Source organism: Eurosta solidaginis, chromosome X (genome assembly GCF_040869045.1).
Source record: "Eurosta solidaginis isolate ZX-2024a chromosome X, ASM4086904v1, whole genome shotgun sequence".
Classification (NCBI taxonomy): Eukaryota; Metazoa; Arthropoda; class Insecta; order Diptera; family Tephritidae; genus Eurosta; species Eurosta solidaginis.
In genome coordinates, this window is record NC_090324.1 from 115,903,764 (window position 1) to 115,915,632 (window position 11,869).

At 40.5% G+C, this 11,869-nt stretch overlaps 1 pseudogene; it reads right to left on the bottom strand.

Moving 5' to 3' along the window:
* Positions 1-1,272: 1,272 nt before the first annotated feature.
* LOC137234684 (uncharacterized) lies at positions 1,273-2,258 on the bottom strand (annotated as a pseudogene).
* Between the last annotated feature and the right edge of the window lie 9,611 nt (positions 2,259-11,869).

Genomic DNA, 11,869 nt, shown 5'->3' on the forward strand with positions numbered 1-11,869 from the left:
AGGTCTATAAATCTTTCGAAGAACTTTTCTGTCGAACACTCCCAAATCCCCTTCATCTGCTGTTGTCATGGTCCTTTCTTCTGCCCCATATAGCGGGACGGGTACGATAAGTGACTTGTAGAGTATGATTTTCATTCGCCGAGAGAGAACTTTACTTTTCAATTGCCTACCTAGTGCAAAGTAGCATTTATTAGCAAGATTGATTCTTCGCTGGATTTCAGTGCTGATATTATTGCTAGTGTTGATGCTGGTTCCCAAATAAACGAAGTCTTTTACTATTTCTAAATTATGGCTGCCAACAGCAGCGTGGTTGCCAAGGCGCGTATGCGCTGACTCTTTGCTCGATGACAGCAGGTACTTCGTTTTGTCCTCATTTATCACCAAACCCATCTTTACCGCTTCTTTTTCCAGTTTGGAGTAAGCAGAACTAACAGCGCGGGTGTTTAGGCCGATGATATCAATGTCATCAGCATATGCCAGTAATTGTACGCTTTTATAGAATATTGTTCCAGTGCGGTTAAGTTCTGCAGCTAGTATAATTTTTTCCAGCATCAAATTAAAGAAATCGCACGACAGGGTTCACCCTGTCTGAAACCTCGTTTAGTTTCGAACGGCTCGGAGAGGTCCTTCCCAATTCTGACTGAGCTGATGGTGTTGCTCAACGTCATTTTGCACAGCCGTATAAATTTTGCGGGGAAACCAAAATCAGACATAGCGGCATATTAGCAGCTCCTTTTCGTGCTGTCGAAGGCGGCTTTAAAATCGACGAAGAGGTGATGTGTGTCGATTCTCTTTTCACGGGTTTTTTCCAAGATTTGTCGCATTGTGAAAATCTGGTCTATGGTAGATTTACCAGGTCTAAAGCCGCACTAATAAGGTCCAATCAGCCGGTTCACGGTGGGCTTCAATCTTTCGCACAATACACTTGAAAGGACCTTATATGCGATATTAAGAAGGCTGATTCCACGATAGTTGGTGCATTTTGCAGTATCCCCCTTCTTGTGGACTGGCCAAAGAACACTTAGATTCCAATCGGCGGGCATTCACTCGTCCGCCCATATTTTGCGAAGAATCTGCTGCATGCGCCTTACCAACTCCTTGCCTCCGTACTTGAATAGCTCCGCAGGCAATCCATAAGCGCCCACGGCCTTGTTGTTTTTCAATCTGGTTATTGCTATTCTAATCATAATCGGGCGGGGGGACATATATTCCATCATCATCGATTGCTGGATCGGGTTCGTCATCTCTGCGCGGTGAATCGCTGCCTCCATTTAAGAGAGCAGAGAAGTGTTCCCTCCATAATCTAAGCACTCTCTGGACATCAGTTACAAGGTCGCCATTTTCGTTCCTACAGGAGTTTGCCCCGGTCGTAAAACCTTCCGCATGACGCCGTATTTTTTGGTAAAATTTTCGGGCGTTATTCCTGGTGGCTAGCAGCTCAAGCTCCTCGCACTCACGCCTTTCTTCTTCTGTGTTTTTCTTCCTGAAAAGGCGTCTCGCTTCCCTTTTCAACTCACGATAGCGTTCACACTTTCCTCTTGTTGCGTTCGCTTTTAACGTAGCCCTGTAGGCAGCGTCTTTTCTTTCAGTTGCAACGCGGCATTCTTCATCGTACCAGTTGTTTTTTCGTGGCCGCCGGTAACCAATTTTTTCCCCGGCGGCAGTACGAAGTGCTTTGGAGATATGCTCCCACTGCTCCTGTATTCCTTCAGGCTGAGATGTGCTCTCAGAGAGCAGGTGTGAGATTCGGGTTGCGAAATCATTGGCAGTCTGTTGTGATTGTAGCTTTTCGACGTCTAGCTTTCCTTGTGTTTTTTGTTCCTTGGTTTTAGGCGCGCTGAAGCGGGTGCGTATTTTGGCTGCAATGAGATAATGGTCCGAGTCGATGTTAGGTCCTCGGATCGTGCGCACATCTAAAACACTGGAGGCATGCCGTCCGTCTATCCCAACGTGATCGATTTGATTGCGAGTATTTCAATCAGGAGACAGCCAGGTAGCTTGATATAGCTTTTTATGCATAAACCTCACGCTGAATATGACCATGTTTCGAGCAGCGACATAGCCAATTAGCATCAGTTCGTTAGGAGAAGTTTCATTGTGTAGGCTGAACTTTCCGACTGTAGGGCCAAAAACACCTTCTTTGCCCACCCTGGCGTTAAAGTCGCCAAGCACGACTTTTATATCATATTACTATGATCCGTACCTCACTAAGATTTTTTAAACATCGCTGGTGCATCCAATACTCGAGTATTGCTCATGCGTTTGGTACCCTGTTTCTCAAAATCATATAAAGCGTCTTGAGTCAGTTCAAAATCAATTTTTGATATTCGCATTACGTGGGTTTTACTGGGACTCAAGTCTCCACCTTCCACCAATCAGAAATATACTTCTTTTTATTAGCTTACCCACTCTGGAAATAGGAGAATATTACTGGGGGTATTGTTCATCCATAAGCACATTATTGGAGAAATTGATTCTGCTGACCTTCTCAGCCGATTTTTTTTTTTTTTTTGCAGTTCCTCCTAGGGTTTCCAGATAGTATCCGTTCCTTTTTATTTACCCCTTTGTCGTCGAAACTTTGCTAAAAATAATCCTCTGCTTATCTGGTGCTCGCACTACAATGACTTGTATAGCTGTATCAGTCTTGAATGTACTTTTGCCACTGTACGTAATGCAATACTCGCCTATCCAAACTAAAATATACAAGCTAATTTATTTTTTAATATGCTGGAATTATTATTTCTTCCTTAGAAAACAGCACGATATCGTATAAGGATGGATTGGATACATAGGTACTTCAACCAGTTCGCGTGTTCCCCCTACTGGGCATCCGGCTCCTTTATGAGCACGTTAGCGTCAGCACCCTTATGGGAACCAAGCTTCTAACTGAGCACCTTGCGTGAGCTCCCTTCTGAGCTCCTCACGATTACCCGCTACTGGAGATACTTAAATAAATCCTTAAATAACATTACTTTCTGTATAACAGAAATTTTAATGCCTATAATTATCACAATTTACTTTAAATTTTTAGCAGTAGACCGCTTTGTTTTTGAGTCGACTATAATTTTAAATAAATAAATAAATAAAATTTTTAAGTTGTACTCTTATAATGTATTTTGTATAAAAAATTGTTAAAATATAATGGCGCATTGTCTTAAAAAATAAAAAAATAAATGTAAGGCGCGATAACCTCCGAAGAGATCTAAGGCCGAGCTTCTCTTCCAATTTGCGTCGTGCTCCTGTTGATTTTTCCCTACAAATTGGCCGGACGGGACCTACATGTTTTATGCCGACTCCGAACGGCATCTGCAAGGCAGATGAGTTTTCACTGAGAGCTTTTCATGGCAGAAATACAATCGGAGCGCTTGCCAGACACTGCCGAGGGGCGACCCCGCTTAGAAAAATTTTCTTCTAATTGAAAAATCTTATTTCTAAAATTTTGATGTTGCTTTGCCCGGGAGTTGAACCCGGGGCATACGGTGTGATAGGCGGAGCACGCTACCATCACACCACGGTGGCCGCGCATTGTCTTAGCCGAAATAAAATATGTTTTATAGCCGCTACTATGGCTTTTTGGCATAATTTTCTATGAGGTATCTTCAAAAATATGAATCAAAACTGTGTGTTTTGAAACCCGGTAAACGAGCATTTCCATTTTGTATTTTGCATGAATATGAAGTAAAAGTTAGTAGTATTTAGTGTTACTGTATGCCTATTTCATATCATTGGTTGTAGGACAGTGCAGTAGGAAATCGAAAAATACTCTTTCTTTGCTAAGAAAGATTGCACATAAAAATAATTATTTCCTTTTAACAGTTGTTTGGTAATGGCATGAGAATGAGCACGCGCCAACAAATTAAAAAAAAAAGTAAGGAAGGCTAAGTTCGGGTGTAACCGAACATTACATACTCAGTTGAGAGCTGTGGAGACAAAGTAAGGGAAAATCACCATGTTGTAAAAAGAACCTAGGGTAACCATGGAATGTGTTTGTATGACATGTGTATCAAATGGAAGGTATTAAAGAGTATTTTAAGAGGAAGTGGGCCATAGTTCTATATATGGACGCCATTTAGGGATATCGCCATAAAATTGGACCAGGCCTGACTCTAGAATTTGTTTGTACTATATGGGTATCAAATGAAAGGTGTTAATGAGTATTTTAAGAGGGCGTGGGCATTAGTTCTATATGTGGACGCCTTTTCGAGATATCGCTATAAAGGTGGACCAGGGGTGACTCTAGAATTTGTTTGTACTATATGGGTATCAAATGAAAGGTGTTAATGATAATTTTAAAAGGGAGTGGGCCTAAGTTCTATAGGTGGACGCCTTTTCGAGATATCGCCATAAAGGTGGACCAGGGGTGACTCTAGAATTTGTTTGTACTATATGGGTATCAAATAAAAGGTGTTAATGAGTATTTTAAAAGGGCGTGGACCTTAGTTCTATATGTGGACGCCTTTTCGAGATATCGCCATAAAGGTTGACCAGGGGTGACTCTAGAATGCGTTTGTACAATATGGGTATCAAATGAAAGGTGTTAATGAGTATTTTAAAAGGGCCTGGGCCTTAGTTATATAGGTGAAAGCCTTTTCGGAATATCGTTATAAAAGTCGACCAGGGTTGACTCTAGAATGCGTTTGTACAATATGGGTATCAAATGAAAGGTGTTAATGAGTGTTTTAAAAGGGAGTGGGCCTTAGTTCTATGGGTGGACGCCTTTTCGGGATATCGCCATAAACGTGGACCAGGGGTGACTCTAGAATGCGTTTGTACAATATGGGTATCAAATGAAAGGTGTTAATGAATATTTTAAAAGGGCGTGGGCCTTAGTTCTATAGGTGAACGCCTTTTCGGAATATCGTTATAAAAGTGGACCAGGGTTGACTCTAGAATGCGCTTGTACAATATGGGTACAAACGAAAGGTGTTAATGAGTGTTTTAAAAAGGAGTGGGCCTTAGTTCTATGGGTGGACGCCTTTTCGGGATATCACCATAAACGTGGACCAGGGGTGACTCTAGAATGCGTTTGTACAATATGGGTATCAAATGAAAGGTGCTAATGAGTATTTTAAAAGGGAGTGGACCCTAGTACTATAGGTGGACGCGTTTTCGGAATATCGTTATAAAAGTGGACCAGGGTTGACTCTAGAATGCGTTTGTACAATATGGGTACAAACGAAAGGTGTTAATGAGTGTTTTAAAAAGGAGTGGGCCTTAGTTCTATGGGTGAATGCCTTTTCGGGATATCACCATAAACGTGGACCAGGGGTGACTCTAGAATGCGTTTGTACAATATGGGTATCAAATGAAAGGTGCTAATGAGTGTTTTAAAAGGGAGTGGGCCTTAGTTCTATGGGTGGACGCCTTTTCGAGATATCGCCATAAAGGTTGACCAGGGGTGACTCTAGAATGCGTTTGTACAATATGGGTATCAAATGAAAGGTGTTAATGAGTATTTTAAAAGGGCGTGGGCCTTAGTTATATAGGTGGAAGCCTTTTCGGAATATCGTTATAAAAGTGGACCAGGGTTGACTCTAGAATGCGTTTGTACAATATGGGTATCAAATGAAAGGTGTTAATGAGTATTTTAAAAGGGCGTGGGCCTTAGTTCTATAGGTGGACGCCTTTTCGGAATATCGTTATAAAAGTGGACCAGGGTTGACTCTAGAATGCGCTTGTACAATATGGGTACAAACGAAAGGTGTTAATGAGTGTTTTAAAAAGGAGTGGGCCTTAGTTCTATGGGTGGGACGCCTTTTCGGGATATCACCATAAACGTGGACCAGGGGTGACTCTAGAATGCGTTTGTACAATATGGGTATCAAATGAAAGGTGTTAATGAGTATTTTAAAAGGGAGTGGACCCTAGTACTATAGGTGGACGCGTTTTCGGAATATCGTTATAAAAGTGGACCAGGGTTGACTCTAGAATGCGTTTGTACAATATGGGTATCAAATGAAAGGTGTTAATGAGTGTTTTAAAAGGGAGTGGGCCTTAGTTCTATGGGTGGACGCCTTTTCGGGATATCGCCATAAACGTGGACCAGGGGTGACTCTAGAATGCGTTTGTACAATATGGGTATCAAATGAAAGGTGTTAATGAGTATTTTAAAAGGGCGTGGGCCTTAGTTCTATAGGTGGACGCCTTCTCGAGATATCGCCATAAAGGTGGACCAGGGGTGACTCTAGAATTTGCTTGTACGATATGGGTATCAAATGAAAGGTGTTAATGAGTATTTTAAAAGGGAGTGGACCCTAGTTCTATAGGTGGACGCGTTTTGGGAATATCGTTATAAAAGTGGACCAGGGTTGACTCTAGAATGCGTTTGTACAATATTGGTATCAAATGAAAGGTGTTAATGAGTGTTTTAAAAGGGAGTGGGCCTTAGTTCTATGTGTGGACGCCTTTTCGGGATATCGAAATAAACGTGGACCAGGGGTGACTCTAGAATTTGTTTGTACGATATGGGTATCAAATGAAAGGTGTTAATGAGTATTTTAAAAGGGCGTGGGCCTTAGTTCTATAGGTGGACGCCTTTTCGAGATATCGCCATAAAGGTGGACCAGGGGTGACTCTAGAATATGTTTGTACGATATGGGTATCAAATGAAAGGTGTTAATGAGTATTTTAAAAGGGAGTGGGCCTTAGTTCTCTAGGTGGATGCCTTTTCGAGATATCGCCATAAAGGTGGGCCAGGGGTGACTCTAGAATTTTTTTTGTACGATATGGGTATCAAATGAAAGGTGTTAATGAGTATTTTAAAAAGAAGTGGGCCTTAGTTCTATATGTGGACGCCTTTTCGAGATATCGCCATAAACGTGGACCAGGGGTGACTCTAGAATGTGTTCGTACGATATGGGTATCAAATTAAAGGTATTAATGAGGGTTTTAAAAGGGAGCGGCCCTCAGTTGTATATGTGAAGGCGTTTTCGAGATATCAACCAAAATGTGGACCAGGGTGATCAAGAACATCATTTGTCGGGTAGCGCTAATTTATTTTTATATGTAATACCACGACCAGTATTCCTCCCAAGATTCCAAGGGCTTTTGATTTCGCCCTGCAAAACTTTTGCATTTTCTTCTACATAACATGGTAGGTGTCACACCCATTTTACCAAGTTTTTCTCTAAAGTTATATTTTGCGTCAATAGACCAATGCAATTACCATGTTTCATCCCCTTTTTCGTATTTGGTATATAATTATGGCATTTTTTTCATTTTTCATAATTTTCGATATCGAAAAAGTGGGCGTGGTCACAGTCGGATTTCGGCCATTTTTTTACACCAATACAAAGTGAGTTCAGAGAAGTACGTGAACTGAGTTTAGTAAAGATATATCGATTTTTGCTCAAGTTATCGTGTTAACGGCCGAGCGGAAGGACAGACCGTCGACTGTGTATAAAAACTGGGCGTAGCTTCAACGGATTTTGCCCTTTTTCACAGAAAACAGTTACCGTCCTAGAATCTAAGCCTCTACCAAATTTCACAAGAATTGGTAAATTTTTTTTCGACTTATGGCATTAAAAGTGTCCTAGACAAATTAAATGAAAAAGGGCGTAGCCACGCCCATTTTGAAATTTTCTTTTATTTTTGTATTTTGTTGCACCATATCATTACTGGAGTTGAATGTTGACATAATTTACTTATATACTGTAAAGATATTAACTTTTCTTTTAAAATTTGAATTAAAAAAAAATATTTTTTAAAAAGTGGGCGTGGTCGTTCTCCGATTTTGCTAATTTTTATTATGCAGACATATAATAATAAGAGTAACGTTCCTGCTCAATTTCATCATGATATTTTCAACGACTGCCAAATTACAGCTTGCAAAACTTCTAAATTACCTTCTTTTAAAAGTGGGCGGTGCCACGCCCATTGTCCAAAATTTTACTGATTTTCTATTCTGCGTCATAAGCTCAACTCACCTACCAAGTTTCATCGCTTAATCCGTATTTGGTAATGAATTATCGCACTTTTTCGATTATTCGAAATTTTCGATATCGAAAAAGTGGGCGTGGTTATTGTCCGATATCGTTCATTTTAAACAGCGATCTGAGATGAGTACCGAGGAACCTACATACCAAATTTCATCAAGATACCTCAAAATTTACTCAAGTTATCGTGTTAACGGACAGACGGACGGACGGACATGGCTTAATCAAATTTTTTTTCGATACTAATGATTTTGATATATGGAAGTCTATATCTATCTCGATTCCTTTATACCTGTACAACCAACCGTTATCCAATCAAAGTTGATATACTCTGTGAGCTCTGCTCAACTGAGTATAAACAAGTAAGGAAGGCTAAGTTCGGGTGTAACCGAACATTTCATACTCAGTTGAGAGCTATGGAGACAAAATAAGGAAAATCACCATGTAGGAAAATGAACCTAGGGTAACCCTGGAATGTGGTTGTATGACATGTGTATCAAATGGAAGGTATTAAAGAGTATTTTAAGAGAGAGTAGGCCATAGTTCTATGGATGGACGCCATTTAGGGATATCGCCATAAGGGTGGACCAGGGCTGACTCTAGAATTTGTTTGTACGATATGGGTATCAAATGAAAGGTGTTACTGAGCATTTTAAGAGGGAGTGGGCCTTAGGTCTATCGGTGGACGCCTTTTCGAGATATCGCCATTAAGGTGGACCAGGGGTGACTCTAGAATGTGTTTGTACGATATGGGTATCAAATGAAAGGTGGTAATGAGTATTTTAACAGGGAATGGGCTTTAGTTCTATAGGTGAACGCCTTTTCGAGAAATCGCCATAAAGGTGGACCAGGGGTGACTCTAGAATATGTTTGTACGATATGGGTATCAAATGAAAGCTGTTAATGAGTATTTTGAAAAGGAGTGATCCTTAGTTCCATAGGTGGACGCCGTTTCGAGATATCGCCATAAAGGTGGACCAGGGGTGTCTCTAGAATGTGTTTGTACGATATGGGAATCAAATGAAAGGTGTTACTGAGCATTTTAAGAGGGAGTGGGCATTAGGTCTATAGGTGGACGCCTTTTCGAGATATCGCCATTAGGGTGGGCCAGGGGTGACTCTAGAATGTTTGTACGATATGGGTATCAAACGAAAAGTGTTACTGAGCATTTTAAGAGGGAGTGGGCATTAGGTCAATAGGTGGACGCCTTTTCGAAATGTCGCCATTAGGGTGGGCCAGGGTGACTCTAGAATGTGTTTGTATGATATGGGTATCAAATGAAAGATGGTAATGAGTATTTTAAAAGGGAGTAATCCTTAGTTCTATAGGTGGACGCCTTTTCGAGATATCGCCATAAAGGTGGAGCAAGGGTGACTCTAGAATGTTTGTACGATATGGGTATCAAACGAAAGGTGTTACTGAGCATTTTAAGAGGGAGTAGGCATGAGGTCTATAGGTGGACGCCTTTTCGAGATATCGTCATTAGGGTGGGCCAGGGGTGACTCTAGAATGTGTTTGTACGATATGGGTATCAAACGAAAGGTGTTACTGAGCATTTTAAGAGGGAGTGGGCATTAGGTCTACAGGTGGACGCCTTTTCGAGATATCGCCATTAGGGTGGGCCAGGGGTGACTCTAGAATGTTTGTACGATATGGGTATCAAACGAAAGGTGTTACTGTATTTGTACGATATGGGTATCAAACGAAAGGTGTTACTGAGCATTTTAAGAGGGAGTGGGCATTAGGTCTATAGGTGGACGCCTTTTCGAGATATCGACATTAGGGTGGGCCAGGGGTGACTCTAGAATGTGTTTGTGCGATATGGATATCAAATTAAAGGTGTTGTTGTTGTTGTTGTTGTAGCGATTAGTTACTCCCCGAAGGCTTTGGGGAGTGTTATCGATGTGATGGTCCTTTGTCGGATACAGATCCGATACGCTCCGGTAACACAGCACCATTAAGGTGCTGGCCCGACCATCTCGGGAACGATTTATATGGCCACATTAAACCTTCAGGCCATCCCTCCCTCCCCACCCCCAAGTTCCATGAGGAGCTTGGGGTCGCCAGAGCCTCGTCTGTTAGTGAAACGGGATTCGCCGCTCGAAGGTGAGGTTGACAATTGGGTTGGAGAAGCTATATATTGCGCTACACAACCCCTTGAATCCCCAAACAATTTAAAGGTATTAATGAGGGTTTTAAAAGCGAGTGGCCCTTAGATGTATATGTGAAGGCGTTCTCGCGATATCGACCAAAATGTGGACCAGGTGATCCAGAAAATCATCTGTCGGGTACTGCTAATTTATTTATATATGCAATACCACTAAGAGTATTCCCGCCAAGATTCCAAGGGCTGTTGATTTCGCCTTGTAGAACTTTTTCATTTTCTTCTACTTAATATGGTAGGTGTCACACCAATTTTACAAAGTTTTTTCCAAAGTTATATTTTGCGTCAATAAACCAATCCAGTTACCATGTTTCATCCCTTTTTTCGTATTTGGTATAGAATTATGGCATTTTTTTCAATTTTCGTAATTTTCGATATCGATAAAGTGGGCGTGGTTATGGTCGGATTTCGGCCATTTTTTATACCAAGATAAAGTGAGTTCAGGTAAGTACGTGGGCTAAGTTTAGTAAAGATATATCGGTTTTTGCTCAAGTTATTGTGTTAACGGCCGAGCGGAAGGACAGACGGTGGACTGTGTATAAAAACTGGGCGTGGCTTCCACCGATTTCGCCCATTTTCACAGAGAACAGTTACCGTCATAGAATCTATGCCCCTACCAAATTTGACAAGGATTGGTAAATTTTTGTTCGACTTATGGCATTAAAAGTATTCTAGACAAACTAGATGAAAATGGGCGGAGCCACGCCCATTTTGAAAATTTCTTTTATTTTTGTATTTTGTTTTATCATATCATTACTGGAGTTAAATTTTGACTTAATTTACTTATATACAGTAAAGATATTAAATTTGTTGTTAAAATTTGAATTTAAAAAAATTTTTTTAAAAAGTGGGCGTTTTCTTCTTCCAATTTTGCTAATTTTTATTTGGCACATATATAGTAATAGTAGTAACCTTCCTGCCAAATTTCATCATGATATCTTCAACGACTGCCAAATTATAGCTTGCAAAACTTTTAAATTACCTTCTTGTAAAAGTGGGCGGTGCCACGCCCATTTTCCAAAATCTTACTAATTTTCTATTCTACGTCATAACGTCAACCCACCTACCAAGTTTCATCTCTTTAACCGCCTTTGGCAATGAATTATCGCATTTTTTCGGTTTTTTCGAAATTTTCGATATCGAAAAAGTGGGCGTGGTTATAGTCCGATATCGTTTATTTTAAATAGCGATCTGAGATGAGTGCTCAGGAATCTACATACCAAATTTCATCAAGATACCTCAAAATTTACTCAAGTTATCGTGTTAACGGACAGACGGACGGACGGACGGACGGACATGGCTCAATCAAATTTTTTTTCGATACTGATGATCTTGATATATGGAAGTCTATATCTATCTCGATTCCTTTATACCTGTACAACCAACCGTTATCCAATCAAAGTTAATATACTCTGTGAGCTCTGCTCAACTGAGTATAAAAAATGGCGTCAGGTTTTCTATCAATAAATAGCTATTAAGGTATTCTCTCTCTAAAATCCATAGATAGAAAGCCTAGCGATTTTTTCATTCCATTTTACTGGCAAAACACAAAACAACAAAATTGTCTACGGCTTCTGCATTACTATCCTATACCCAAGCCCATATAGTCTAGATGGTGAGATTATTGACCTTATATGTAGCACAGACAATTTTTTACGGTTTCGGTTTCACATTATTAATCCCTGTAGATATTTGCTTTGGACGAATCCTTTGTGTGTGGGACACAAAAAAAAACAATCTCTTTGTATGTGATCTACATTTCTCAAAAAAA